General features: G+C 39.5%; 1 long non-coding RNA gene across 2 annotated transcripts in view; it reads right to left on the minus strand.

Moving 5' to 3' along the window:
- Window positions 1–15397, minus strand: part of LOC120407134 — a 107320-nt gene that overhangs the window by 3642 nt on the left and 88281 nt on the right. The window lies entirely within an intron of this gene.

A 15397-nucleotide genomic window follows, 5' to 3' on the forward strand; every position in this document is an offset into this window, starting at 1 on the left:
TAAAATTTCCTCTGCACCATAAAGGAATGTTGTAAGAATCCATGGTCAGTTACATATTCAAGAAGATAGAAAAAAAACTTTCCATTGTCTTTAATGTCTTCTGTAATTCTTTTTGTTAATATGTACAATAATTGTAGTTGTAGCTGTTTTGAATCTTTAAGACTCTAGCTTAAGTAGGAGCCATGTATCTGTTCACTGAGGAAAAAAATAATTTACAAACATGCATTTCTATTTCTGAGTTCTACCAACAGTCTCCTCCATAAGAGTCTTATTTTAAAATCCATGCTATCTGGCATTTTTGATAATGTATACAGTGTGATATATGCTCTTCTGCTTTTAACCTCAGGATAGTTTTCATCACTTATATGTCATGTTGATGGTTTTCTATTTTGCTGTATCAGACATATCAGTCATTTTAAATGGGGTTACTATGTTAATTTGTTTTCTGTTATGTGAAACTTAATTCACAGTTAATGTGTTTCATTTTACAACATTCATCAGCCATAGACATCTATCCTTGTATCTTTTAACATTCTTACCAAACCCATCTTCTGCCCTTGATGAGCTGTCAATGTTATGTTGCTATTATTTAATTATCCCCACTATATGTCTTTTCTAAAACACCTGCCATTATCTATTAGTGTTTTAAAATCTCTGGAACTATTTACAGTACCATCCCCTTCATACTTCACTTTGTATTAAAACAAACAAACCAAAAAAAAACCCCAAAAACCACCTAACAGAAGTTCAACAGGAGAGCCCCCAAATCCTTTCTAAATATTTCATAACTGGTCCCAAAGAAATATTAGATATGTAGGAAATAATGTGATTTTGAGGAACAAATTCATCACATGGATTTATATGTTTGCCTGTGTAACTAGATTTGGAGAAAATTCAACTGCATTCCTTCCTTTATGTAAATTATATACAGCAAAGGTTTAAGAATTGACCAAAAATGTACCTTTTGGGGGGAGGGAGGGGTGACTCTACTAAAACATCCACACATAAGTACAGTAAACTTGCAGACGTTCATTTAGATCCAGATTTGGCTAACATTACCTGGAATCAATTATATGGGATTGCTCTTGGAATAGGAATGGCAGAATTTGCCCCTTAATTCTGAAGTTATGGTAGTATTTACTGTCGCTTCCTTCTTTATTTTCTTATTTTACCTCAGCTTCATTTTTCTTCTTTACCTAACTAATCCTTTGCAATACAGATTTTTCTTAAGGTGTATGAAATATGTATCCCAAAATCCTCCTTCCTTTTCTAATATTTATTTATTCATCTTAAGTCATCTTATTTCTTGAAGTTTATTTAAACTCTTTGGATAATGTTCTGGCTCCACAGAAGTCAATGGTAAAACTCTCCTTGGCTGCAGTGGAGCCTGGATTTCACCCATCATCTTTGATGAATTAGGGATGCATTTTGTATTGCTATGCTAGTATTTATCCTACATATTTACCAATACCATTTACAGGTGCCAGTATTCGAAACAATACAGACACATTTAAGTGTCATGTACTGTGTGCTGGGTAATAGCATGAAAGGACTCACTCCAGCTATCATTCTAAGAACCTGCATACAGTCTAACTTCCTGGTGCCTCCTTCCCCCCATGCAATCTGTACACCTCCGTGCAAGTTCATGTATTTGTTTGACACTAGTTACATTTCAAAAAATGAGGATTACATTTTGCTGTGCTAAAAGAACTACCTAAACAACATAGAAGTAGCATTGCTGCTTCAAGTTCTCAGTGAGTATGTGATGAGGATGCCAAGAGAGTATGGTATGTTCAATCCCAGGTAAAGAATTTGTGGTTTGTAAGCCCAAGCTCTAAAGAATGTCACTCAATTTAGATGAGAGACAAAGAGAAAGAGAACTTGTCGCCCTTTCATCATCAGAATTTGGTCCAATTAAAGAAATCACTTTACCCACCTTGTCTCCCTTGTATCATGGGACCAACACAGCTACAACAACACTGCAAATAACTCAGTCTAGATATAATTTCTGAGATATAACAATTACATTACACCTGATTAGCAAATCAGTCAACCTCATTGTTACCCTTATATGCTCAGTTTCTGAGCACCAAGATACAATCATGTGCATAAAGAATTATGAACTTGTATATTAATTAAAACTGTAATATGACAATTGCTTACTAACATCTTCAGTGTCCTTATTAATTTCAATCTATGCATGGCATAGGATGTTTCATTTTATGGTGTTGCGGACATGCTCTCTCAAGTCTTTCAAAATGAGGACAAAACAATTTACAAAGAGAATCATTTAATGCAAAAAATAAAATGCACAAGTCAAATAGCAGAGGGTTAGAAACAGTCATAAGTTTACAGTAAATTACTTTTACAGATCAAATTACTTTGATCAATGACCAAGGACCTACCTTTCCATATTTAGCAGCAACATTTCTACAATGAGCAAAGATGGCCTCTCACCGCCTGCTCCATCTGACTTCTCAGTCAGCAGCAATGTGTGATCCTGCTACCAAGAAAGTCAATGGGAGATTTGCCTTTAACTTTAATGCAAGCAGGACTAGGTCCCAAATATTTCTTAATACTCTGAAAATAATATCCTAGAATCATTAAAATGCAGGCCTGGAAGGGACTTGAGAGTTCAAGTCCAGCCCCCTGAGGTGAAGCAGGACCAAGTAAAAATAGACCATCCCGGTCAGATACTCGTTCAACCTGTTCTTAAAAGCCTCCAATAATGGGGTTTCCACAACCTCTTTTGGAAGGCTGTTCCAGAACTAACTCCCCTTATAGTAAGAAAGCTTTTCTTAATATCTAACCTAAATCTCCCTTGTGTAGACTAAGCCCATTGCTTCTTGTCCTACCTTCAGTGTACATGGAGAACAATTTATCACTATTCTCTTTATAACAGTGCTTAACATATCTGAAAACTGTTATCAGGTCCCCACCGAGTCTTTACTTAAGACTAAAAATGCCCAGTTTAACCTTTCCTCGGGGGTTAGGTTTTCTAAACCTTTTATCATTTTTGTTGCTCTCTCTGGCCTTCCTCCAAACTGATCACATCTTTTCTAAAGCCTGGCACTCAGAATTGGATACAGTACTCCAGCAGAGGCCTCACCAATGCCAAGTAGAGCGGGACAATTACTGCCTCTGTCTTACATATGAAACTCCTATTAATAAACGCCAGAATTATATTAGACTTTTCTGCAACTGTATCAAATTGTTGACTCATCCAATTTATGATCCACTATATTTTTGAGCAGTAGTACTGCCTACCCATTTTGCAGTTGTGCATTTGATTTTTCCTTCTTAAATTTAATACTTTTCACTTGTCCTTATTGAATTTCATCTTGTTGATTTTAGACCAAATCTCCAATTTTTCAGGGTCCTTTTTAATTCTAATATTGTACTCCAAAGTTCATGAAATCCCTCCCACATTGGCATCATCCACATATTTATAAGCATACTCACCACTCTATTATGGAAGTCATTAATGAAAATATTGAATAATACTGGATGCTGGATTGATCCGTCTGGGATTTCACTAGATAAGTCTTCCCAGTCTGACAAGTGCTCTTTGAGTCCAATCTTAACCATTTATGCATCCACTTTATATTAATTTAATCTAGACCATGTTTCCCTACTTTATTAATATGCATTAGCTTATTTCCTTATCTTCTCTCAATTTAAAAAACAATGCAACTGTAAAGGCTTCTCAAATTTTTAGCATTCTTATAGGTATCAGTGAACAGGCTTGAAATTCACTTTTATCACCTTGCTTTTCTTTTTCTTAGCCATGAGTTACAAGTCTGAATGTCAACACTGACATAATGCTTGTCTTGGAACTACTGAATTTGTACAGCGAATTTCCATGTTTCAAGTCTATCAGGAAAGAAATACATATTGGTCGTGATGAGCAAAAGTGATTAGCCGTACAGATAAAAAGGGGGATAGAGTGAGACAGGATTCTCTGGAATCTGTATAGATCCAAACTAAATGGCATACAATCAGGTTTGGCAGTTACCATTAGCCTCAGGGCCGGCTCCAGACCCCAGCGCGCCAAGCAGGCGCGTGGGGCAGCATTGTCCTGGCAGGGCGGCATTTGGCTCCGGTGGACCTTCCGCAGTCATGCCTGAGGGAGGTCCACCGGAGCCCCAGGACGAGCGGACCTGCCGCAGGCATGACTGCGGCGGGTGCGCTGGTCCCGCGGCTCGGACGGACCTCCCACAGGCATGCCTGTGGATGCTCCACCGGAGCCGCGGGACCACGGGACTGTCCACAGGCACTTCTGCCCCGGCTGCGGGACCAGGGAAGGGCAGCGCTAGCAGCGCAGCGCGCCGCCCTGCTTGGGGCAGCGGAATTTCTAGAGCCGTCCCTGATTAGCCTGCAGCTATAGCAACACCTTTTCCCCAGAAGATGTTGTAGAGCAAGGAGCCTTAGCAGTGACAGGAGTATACTTAGAGAGAATATTAAAAAAATCTGTATGCAGCAGTGTCACTTGATGCTATGTGCTGAAATGTAGAATAATTTCTCCAGTACAAAAATCTATTAAAATTCATTCAGAAATACCTCCGGGATAGATTTGGTGTCGAAGAATTCTACAAGATGTGCAAATACTTTCAGCTTTGAAAAGGGACTTTATTAAAAGCTAGGAGAAAGTAGTAACCAGGAAATTTAAACTAGCATAAATTTCTATCATAGTCCAAAATGAGTGAAAATATATTTTTCTTATAATTTTTACAAATAACTACTTTAATTAAGAAAGCTTTATCACATTTACAAGCTTTCAGGCTAAACCCACAAACATGAAATTTGCCTATTTAAGTACTAATTTTCCAGTAAGATTAATAATGAAACACCCAAGGTATGCAATATAATTATCCTATATCAGGGGTCAGCAACCTTTCAGAAGTGGTGTGATGAGTCTTCATTTATTCACTCTAATTTAGGGTTTTGCATGCCAGTAATACATTTTAACGTTTTTAGAAGGTCTGTTTCTATAAGTCTATAATATATAACTAAACTATTGTTGTATGTAAAGTAAATAAGGTTTTTAAAATGTTTAAGAAGCTTCATTTAAAATTAAATTAAAATGTAGAGCCCCCCTGACCGGTGGCCAGGACCCGGGCAGTATGAGTGCCATTGAAAATCAGCTCACGTGCTGCCTTTGGCATGTGTGCCATAGGTTGCCTACCCATCGTATATAATGAAATAAGTAGTGTTAAAATAAAGGACCCAAACCTTCACCCAATCTCACAAACCAAACACAATCCTTTTCTGTGATATGGAAAACTCCTTACATAAATAAATAAATAATTCTGCACAGCATTTTCTTTCCTTGATCTAGACTTAATGCCAGGTGAAAGGGTACACCTGCAGTATTGCTGAGCTGCCAAACCCAAAGGATTCCAGTAAATTTGGGCAGTGACGTGCCATGCCACATTATATTTTTAATTTTCGGTACTGTGCCATGCATACCTGCAATGCTTTATTATGGCATGAGCTGATTGGAACTGCTGTTAATCAGATTCCAGGTTCCTTTCTAACTCCATTTCAGTCACTTGAAACATTTCGAAACTTCTTTCTACCTGACATTTTCTGGCTTGTTTAAATAATACACAATCCCCCACTGCCCCAATAAACCAGAAACCAACACCACATATGCTACCTTAAAAGAATGCTAGTAAGGTTATAAAGTCAACCACCTCAGAAAAGTTAGGAAATGCCAGAATTAAGGTTGTCTGTGCTACATTAATTCAGCCCCCTTGTGCATATGCATGATGATACAGTTGTTAATTACATGATAACAGAACTGTTTGTTCTCCATAGGCCGACTGCCTCATTCTGTGCACAGGATGAGCCTGCTCTGGAGGGGAATCAGTCTTGTACAATAAAAGAGATTGTTCTCTGTAGGACCACTGAGTAATTTATTAAATGAATTGTGACTATGGCATGGGACTTCAGGAAGAAAAAAGGAGGGTCTCAAGGTTAAGGCAGTTGAATGATGCCCTGGAAAATTGGATTCTGTCCTTGCCTCTGCCACAGATTTCCTATGTGATGCTGGGCAAATCGCTTAAACAGTGGTTGCTGACTGTGTGTTCTTCATATTTTGGAGACCTGATCTGCTATCCTGTGGTCTATTTGCAGAAATGCTGAGTGTTCACAGCTCCAATTGAAGTCAATGGCGGCTAACTTTGAGCATACAATGTTCTAGATACTATCAAGCACTTTGAAAAATCAGGTCCTAAGCATCTCAAATGGAGCAGCCCAAATTAGTAGATACTTTTTACCTTACTCTCTGTGCTTCAGTTCCCCATCTGTAAAAAATCTCTAACCTCACAGGGGTGTTCTGAAGATAAATTAATTAATGTTTGTGAAGCACTCAGATGCTCTAGTGATGAACCCCATAGAAAAGCCCATGAGGAAATTAGTAACTCTCTCTTCACAGCAGGGTTTGAATAGGGTAGTAATAGGATAGACTAGCGTAATAGTAAAGTAAACAAGGCATGAGGCTACACATTAAACAAAAAGGAAAAAATAGAATAGCTACATCATTAAATATCTGCCACACGATCAGTCTTGTGCACTGTATGACGCCAGGGTCCTGAAGAAAAAAAATAGGCTGTAATTATGTAATTAGAGACTGTATCATAATACATATACCCAAAGGAGCTAATTTAAGGTTGTACAGGTCCTTAAATATCAATAGTATATTTAGTGTAAAATGTGTTAATGAAGCACCTTTGATAGTGACAGAAGTAAAGGCAACAGCCGAGATTTTCCAAAGGTGACTTATCAGGCACCCAAAGTCACTAAAAAAGCCAGATTTTCAAAAATGCTGAGCACACACCCTCTTAAAATCAAGTCCCTTTAGGGTATCTCAATTTGGGCACCCAAAAACTGAGGCATCCAAAAATCACTAGTCACATTTGAATATTTGGCCATTATTCATATATGTGTGCTCACTAAGGCTATGGTTAAACCAGCAATGACATTATCCACTGATATCATCTGCCACATTAAACCCCTTTAGTCTCTTTTTATTTTACCACATTTATTGAGTGGTTTAACATCCTATCTTTGAATAGATGGCCCTGTACAAATGCTAAGTACTATTAAAATGACTCTAAAAATGTAGAGAAGTGAAAAAAAAATCCAGTCATCTTCCTCTCCATGTGCTTGTGTGATTCTGGAGATGTGAAAGAGGAGTGTTTTATTTCAGGGATGGGATAGGGTGGGATGGCATCCACAGAAGGGGAGTATCTCCTTCCATCTCTTAGCTGACCCCCCCTTGACCCATTTTTTTTGTTTTCAGGGTCAGTAAGGTGGGGTTTTACAAGCATATCCCTTCTGCCAGGTATTGGCACAAAAAAGGGGTGAGTGCAAGTGTCTAGGGGTTCCTCTTGAAATTAATATACACTACTTGCTTGAGCCCTACCCAGGAACCTGGGGGAAAACCACCTTGGGCACCCTCAACATACAATACTTTCCCTCTCACAAGTAGTCTACGCACCAAACAAGGAAAACTCTACCAAGGGGGGGAAAGGAACACAGCATTGATTTGAGAACACAAAAAGTCAGGAATAATATATGAACAACAAGTAAAACACCCACCCTCAGTATCTTTGGCAGTAGTCTTTTGCCTCAGTTTCCCCATCTAACAGTGTCACCATCCAACGGGCAAGTATCCCTGTCACATGACACTTTCCCCCCTTCCCCTTCTGTGCACTCCACTCATGGTTTGTTATCAGTGGTTCATGAAGTCCCAGAGTACAGGAATGCATTCAGGCAGGTACATCTCCAGTCCTAAAGGGAAGAGCTGCCTGGCTTCTGTGGAGAGATACCTTGCTATCACCTCTTGACATGATGCTGCCTCCAGAATCTGTCTTGCCATAATGCTGACTCTGTGCTGTCTCTCACCACCATGTTACCTCTATGCTGTCTTTCAGCACACTCATTTCTAGCCAGGATGCCAAGTCCAGATCCTCAGGCTCCTAACCCAGTTATAAGGATTACAGGTCTAGAGATACTGATAGGACCACTTTGTTACCTCTTCTATGATGCTGGATCCAGGCCTTTATCAGAGTTCACTCAGGTTCAATGGTACGTAGTACCCAGGAGTGGAGTCCTTGCCCTCAGGGATTCACTCCTCATGAGAAAGTAGGAGCCCCTTTTTCTCTGCCTTGTGTTCAGCTCCACTCCTCCGCTCACTCCTCACTGAGGGCTTATTAAGTATAGTCAAGTTGCTCTTTTGTCACACAATAAGAACAACAACTTTTTATTAATCCTACACCCAAAATTTTAATGAATCTTAACCAAAATGATCAGGGCTGCCTACAGGTTTTCTGCTGCCCCAAGCATCGGGGGGAGGGTGGTAAGCCAATCAGCGGCATTTCTGTGCCAGCTTAAAGAGGAAGAGAGGGACTGAGGGACTTGCCACCTCAACAGCAGATGGGGTGCTGCCCCTTTGTATTGGCTGCCTCAAACACCTGCTTTCTTAGCTGGTGCCTGGAGACGGCCCTTAAGATGATCGTATTGAGATAATATGTAAGATATCCCAATAAGGTCTGGATGCAGTGTTGTTGTAGCTGTGTTGTTCCCAGGATATTACAGAGACAAGGTGGGTGAGGTAATATATCTTTTATTAGATCAACTTCTGTCGGTGAGAGATACAAGCTTTCAAGCTTATACAGAGATCTTATCTTCTTCAGGTCTTGCTCATTGTCTATTCTTCTAGTTCACCATTAGATGGCGGCAGACAGCTCCTTCCATTGAACTTTAGAGTTGCCATACGCTTACACATGTATGACAAAAAATATTGGCACAGCATATTTCTGCATTTGCAGACAGATATCACTACTTTGGCAAATGAGAATATTACAGTTTACAGTGATCATGGTATTTCAACCTAGTCATTAACACTCAGTTTAATTATTTAAAAACATTAAAATGATTAAATTGTTTTTAGTTTGTTAAATATAGATCTCTGATGTGACAAATTCTAATCTCAGTTACACCTGTGAAACCACATGAAAAAAACAGTGTGGTGGTGCAGGTGTAACCAACAAGAACTTGGCTCCTCATATTGCAGTGATGATAATTTATATTTACATAATGATTATGATTTCAGATCTGGCCAAATCCCGTATTATTTCTACAGGTCCTTGTGAGCAAGGAACCTATATAATTTACAAGAGGAATCATCTCTGGTGATTTCTGATCCCTCTCATCAACCATGAACCAATGAAGATGAAACTATTCTGGTACCACCTTTTATACATATTGATATTAAAGCAGCTTGATGGACAGAGAGAAAAAAATCATATATATTGACATACTTTGAGGGTTATGATAAAAACAAAATCTATAGCCTTGCAAGATATTTTCTGATTTAAATACCACCCAAACCCCTCAAGTGACTTCTTTCCCATGTGAGCTGCAACAGGAGTGCCATACAAGTCAAGTTAGACAGGTGTGGTACAGGAGACCCACAATAACATTGCTGTCTTAATGCCAGATCCTGGAACCCCTGTAACTAGAGTAATCCCTCCATGTTACAGTAACAGTTGATGTGGACTCCTAATCCCATCCTCCATGTTGTCACTTAGTTTGGGGTGCTGGATGTAATCTCTTTACACCCCATTTGTTGTAATAAAGGTGTGCGAGATAGAGAACTATTGTGTGAGTTAGAATTTTATTTCCTTGGTTTCCCATTAGTGTATCTGTCAGCCCAAAGTGAAATATACCACACTATATTTCACATAACGAAGGTGCTGAGAAATCATCAAAGGTATACACCATGCATTTAGTAGAACTGAGTTGTGAAAACGAGGACACAGCACATTGTCAATTAGACACTGATTTTCAATGATGCTGAGCACCCACAAATCTCGTAAGTCAGCAGGAACTCTGCACGCATTACTGGACTGAAAAGTTTACTTTTCCAGCATAAGTGATGATAGTTTTTTAACCAGAAACTGGGAGCTGATGAACACAGGAAGATGGCTACAATTTGATTTTGCAAAGCCTCCTCGGTCCAATTTCAGTTTTGAAAAAGTACAGTCAAACCCAGGGACTCAGTTCAGGGGGGGGGCATTTTATCCAGCCCCCAAAGTTTGAGGTGGTCACATTAATGGGTCTGATTTGGAATGATTTCTGCTCTAAAGTTAGGTAAAACTGTGGCTATTAATTCTCTGTTTTAAGTGTATTTGCTATTTAAAAATGTTCTCCACCTCCACTCCCCCCAAGGCTTCCTGTTCTGTTCTGGACTCATCCATTAAAAACTGACAGCTTGGCACTTTGCATATTGTGCATCCGACAATGCAGATTGATATACTGCCTTGCTACTGAAAAACCCAGAGCAGTGCAAAGGAACACAAATTAAAACCAACAATCATTTCCCCATATTAGCAGCAGGACTTTACCTGAGGCTCTTTAAACTTTTTTAATTAATAAAAACTAAATTGAGAACATGACCTACAATATAGGTTCTTTGATCAAAGTTGAAAGTAAGAAGTGGTAGAGCTCCAGCTGAAGACCTCTATCCCTGAGCTGCCAACTCAATTTTCCCCCCCACTGTGACTAGAGCAAGGAGGAAAGTGTGCCATTGAATTATAAACTTGTCAATACTTTTTAGTGACTACCTCACTTTGAAAATAAGAGCAGAAAACTATTTCATCATCTTATAACATTAATTTGCTTTGGTCCTGAAAGTATTGAGAAGAAAGGAAACAACATTTAATGGCAGTACTGAACAAAGTAACATGACAAAGATCATTAAAAAGATAACTGTCCTCTATCTGAGCTTTATTTATATATGAAATGCCTCAGAAAACATAGTAGAAGAACAAGTGAAAAAATCAATGGGGTAACTTTAGGTGCTTTGTGAGATGATCCAACATCTATGGAACTAACTGGCTAAAATGTCTACAAGAGATTCATTGGAATGTGCCATCATTCTAGAGCACAACTGTGATATTTACTTGTTACATAGAACTCAAGGAGGTTTGAAATGTCAGTGGGGAGTTAACTCTAAAGCTTAATGATGACACATCAAGCAGCAGCTTTTCACATAATTTATATGCCCAACTGTTTATCTAATTTGCACATTTATTACAACGGCATACACACAAGTAATTGCATGCATAAATAGTGAAAGCACACACACACAGGTTCAGAGAGTGTCCCACATAACTTCCCCCCCACCAGTTGAATTATTCTGAATGCAACAATACATTTTGTAAGAGCCAGATTTGACCTAGTCTAATCTTGCTGTGCATGGGAGCAAAGAGGAGTAAAACTTCTCTTTACTCCGAAAGCCACAGTTCCATCTCAGAGTTCTCTTTGGGGTGCTGTAGCTGCATACTCCCCTTAGCCTAGCCAAGTCAGAATCCTACAAATCTAGTTACAAACACAAGAGCTATTTCTATCCTCAAACGTTGTGGAATCCTTCCATTGTAATTTATGCAAACATGTTGATTGAGGGTGGTACCGGTGTAAGTCTGTAGTGATGTGGCCACTTACTGAGCACCCCCTCATAACCAGGGGTGCTCTTGCAGTACCTCACCCCTGTAGTCTGCTTCAAAGAGTGACTTAAACAAACACAACACAATCCAAAGGTCATTCAAACAATCCCCTCACTGGGTCCTATTTATTTAGTCTTCTGGGTACACAGTGGCCTACTAGGCCCCAATCCTAGTTCAGTGTCTCTCTCTCAGCAATCCAACAGAGCACAGTCTTTGAAAACAAAACACAAATTTACACAGTCTTTATCCCAGTCTCAGCTGGTCATAGCCTCTCCTCCATGAGGATCTGTCTGTTTTAGTATCGCCTATGTGAAGTTTGCCCTTCTCCACAAGTTCTCTCAGCTGGTGCCTGGTCCCTGTTGACTCAGGGCCATGCAGGAGCCTTCTTACTACTCCCTGCAGCATCTATATGGGGATAGCTGTAGTTTCCCCCAAACTTTCCCCATTTACTCTCAATTTCCTGTTCTTTTTATGCTCACAGCACCTGATTCAATCCAGATGTGGCTTGTCCTGTAATCAGAGCTGGTTTAGCCCTGGCTGTCCAGCCCTATGGGCAAGCCACCCTGTTACAATAGCCCTCACTTTGTAGACCTGTTACCCAGGAATTACCCCGGAATTGAGGGGTGTGATACCCCAGAATTTGATCAAGCTAATTGCAGCCATACTGTGTGCATAGAATGCCACATAGTAAAGAGTTAATTTGGACAAGCAGAGCTTTTGAAGGCAAGGTCAAATACTAGCTGTAGGCTTGCAGTTTCTGCTAATCAGAATGGGGGGGGGGCGGGGGGAGAGTCAACAAATTATGAGACAAAGAAAATAAGTAGAGGGAGACCTTGAATTTGGGTGCCTTTGATACAGAATCTTATTATGTCTAAGACTGTTAGGAATGTTTTGTTGATAAGTAGTTGATTGAAGTTAGGAGAAGTGATGACCCACTACGGGTCACTATGAGCTATGTGTTTTGTAAAAATTAGTTATAAAAAGACTAGATCATAGAGTGTACTTTGGAGCTGTTCTCTGAAGCTATCCTAAGAGACTTCTCTTGACACCATACTCCCCAGTGGGGAAGTGACCAGCCATTGCTGACCTGCTGCTAATTACTCAATACCATCTCATACCATCTCAAATTTTAGGTAATTATTTGGGATGTTCTAAACCTATTGCTTATGTCTCTGTGTGCTTAAATCTAATAAATAGTAGTTATAGATAATAGCACACTTACTTGTATCAATCTTTCATCAGCTGGAAGCACTGTGTTCCCATTGATTTATTCCTGACATCACCTGGAGTGAAACAGTTAAGTTATGACTACTTGGGTTCCGAAAACCCTGGGTAACAGATCTGTCCCTGGATCATATTTAATGTGTAATTAGGTGCACTGCATAGAACATATGTAACAACCTTGATTTGGACAAAGAAGATGTTATTTCACTAACATCCTTCTCTTGCCTGAAGATAGCATAGATGTACATGGTACTTTACAGATTTAAAAAAATGGTTCCTGCCTCAAGGATTTTATCATGCAAGAAATTTCAGGAGATAGTCTTATTGTTATATACATGCATCTTGTTAGTTAGGCTACCCAAAGAAAGCGAGTTCTGAGAAGGGGTTGAGTGGAGCATGTGACTGCTCAGCACATAGGGTTATGAGCAGGAACATGAACACTCATCCAAAACAAAATCAAGTTATCTTCTTCTAATGCTGAAATATCCCCAACCATAATATTTAAACTTCCCACAAGTTTAAAGTATTAAAACACATCAGGGCAAATTAGAAAATAAATCACCTTCAGTGATTGCATGGCTAGCAGTTGACTGTCAGTATCTTCTTACAGTCAGAAATACTTCATCCTTTTACTTGTTCAGAAATTACAAATAGAACAACTTGATAGTAACTCGATACTAGTGTAACAAATCAATAGTTTGGGCCAGATCCTACAACCCTGAAATCAATTTTGACCCAGACATCAAGCAGGGGCAGGTTTGGGGTCTTCTACTTGAAAAGTGGGGTACAGTTACTTCATGCAATAGCATACAAAGATGTAGAATGGAACAAATATTTAGTTATGTGTCACTGAACTTTTAAAAAACATTTTTAAATGGCCCAAAGATCCAGCCTATATCAAATAAGGGAAGACAGAAAATATACCACAAATTGGGGAAAGGATATTACATACAGTATAAACAGTGTGATATTATTACAACTCATTTATACCACTAGATAACATTATAAAGTGATAAACAGAGCAATAGGTTGTGGTGGGCAATAAATAGCCTGTGCATGATACAGTAGAGAGAAATCTACTGTATCGTGCACAGGGTATTTATCGCCCACCACAGCTAATGGGCCTGTTACATTCATAGCACACACACACACACACACACAAGTTAGATAAAAATCTAACATACTCATTCTGCAAGGTCGCAATGTAATTCTACTTTATTTCTCAAAATCCAGAACCCTCACATACAAGATATCAAAAATGGAGAGTCTTCTCCCTAAAGCAGAGAGGCACAACTCACCCCACCTTACTGTAGGCTGTCTGTCTACAGATTTCAGAGTAGCAGCCGTGTTAGTCTGTATCCGTAAAAAGAACAGGAGTACTTGTGGCACCTTAAAAACTAACAAATTTATTTTAGCATGAGCTTTCGTGAGCTACAGCTCACTTCTTCGGATGCATAGAATGGAACACACAGACAGGAGATATTTATACATACAGAGAACATGAAAAGGTGGAAGTATGCATAACAACAGGAAAAGTCTAATCAATTGAGATGAGCTATCATCAGCAGGAGGGAAAAAAACTTTTTGAAGTGATAATTAAGATGGCCCATAGAAGGTGTGAGGAGAACTTAACATAGGGAAATAGATTCAATTAGTGTAATGACCCAACCATTCCCAGAACTCATTGGGCAGTGAGAGAGGCCATTCTAAAACACCTTCCATTATCTATTAGTACCATTCCCAGTCTCTGTTTAGGCCAGTGTTAATTGTATCTAATTTGCATATTAATTCGAGTTCAGCAGTTTCTCTTTGGAGTCTGTTTTTGAAGTTTTTTTGTTGCAAAATTGCCACCTTCAAGTCTGTCACTGAGTGGTTAGAGAGGTTGAAGTGTTCTCCCACTGGTTTTTGAATGTTATGATTCCTGATGTCAGATTTGTGTCCATTTATTCTTTTGCGTAGAGACTGTCCAGTTTGGCCAATGTACATGGCAGAGGGGCATTGCTGGCACATGATGGCATATATCACGTTGGTAGATGTGCAGGTGTACGAGCCCCTGATGGTGTGTCTGATGTGATTAGGTCCTATGATGGTTTCACTTGAATGGATATGTGGACAGAGCTGGCATCGGGCTTTGTTGCAAGGATAAGTTCCTGGGTTAGTGTTTATGTTGTATGGTGTGCGGTTGCTGGTGAGTATTTGCTTCAGGTTGGGAGGCTGTCTATAAGCGAGGACTGGCCTGTCTCCCAAGATCTGTGAGAGTGAGGGATCATCTTTAAGGATAGGTTGTAGATCTTTGATGATGCGCTGGAGAGGTTTTAGCTGGGGGCTGTAGGTGATGGCTAGTGGCGTTGTGTTATTTTCTTTTTTAGGCCTGTCCTGTAGTAGGTGGCTTCTGGGTACTCTTCTACAGATTGACAGAACAAGTCTCAGATCACATGCTTCCCTACAAAGCCCCCTAGCCTACAAGCAGGACCAGGAAAACCCTTGAGAATTTAAAATGATAGCTTTACACACATTTTCCTGGAACCATCTCCCCCCACCACACACTCCAGTTCAGCTTAAAATATTGACAGCTCTGTGGTAAGGGATGGTGAAATAGCTTCATGTTCAAGGGATTATATTTAACCATCAATATAGAATTTCCAGATACGATCTTG

The sequence above is a fragment of the Mauremys reevesii genome, linkage group 5 (assembly GCF_016161935.1).
Source record: "Mauremys reevesii isolate NIE-2019 linkage group 5, ASM1616193v1, whole genome shotgun sequence".
Classification (NCBI taxonomy): Eukaryota; Metazoa; Chordata; order Testudines; family Geoemydidae; genus Mauremys; species Mauremys reevesii.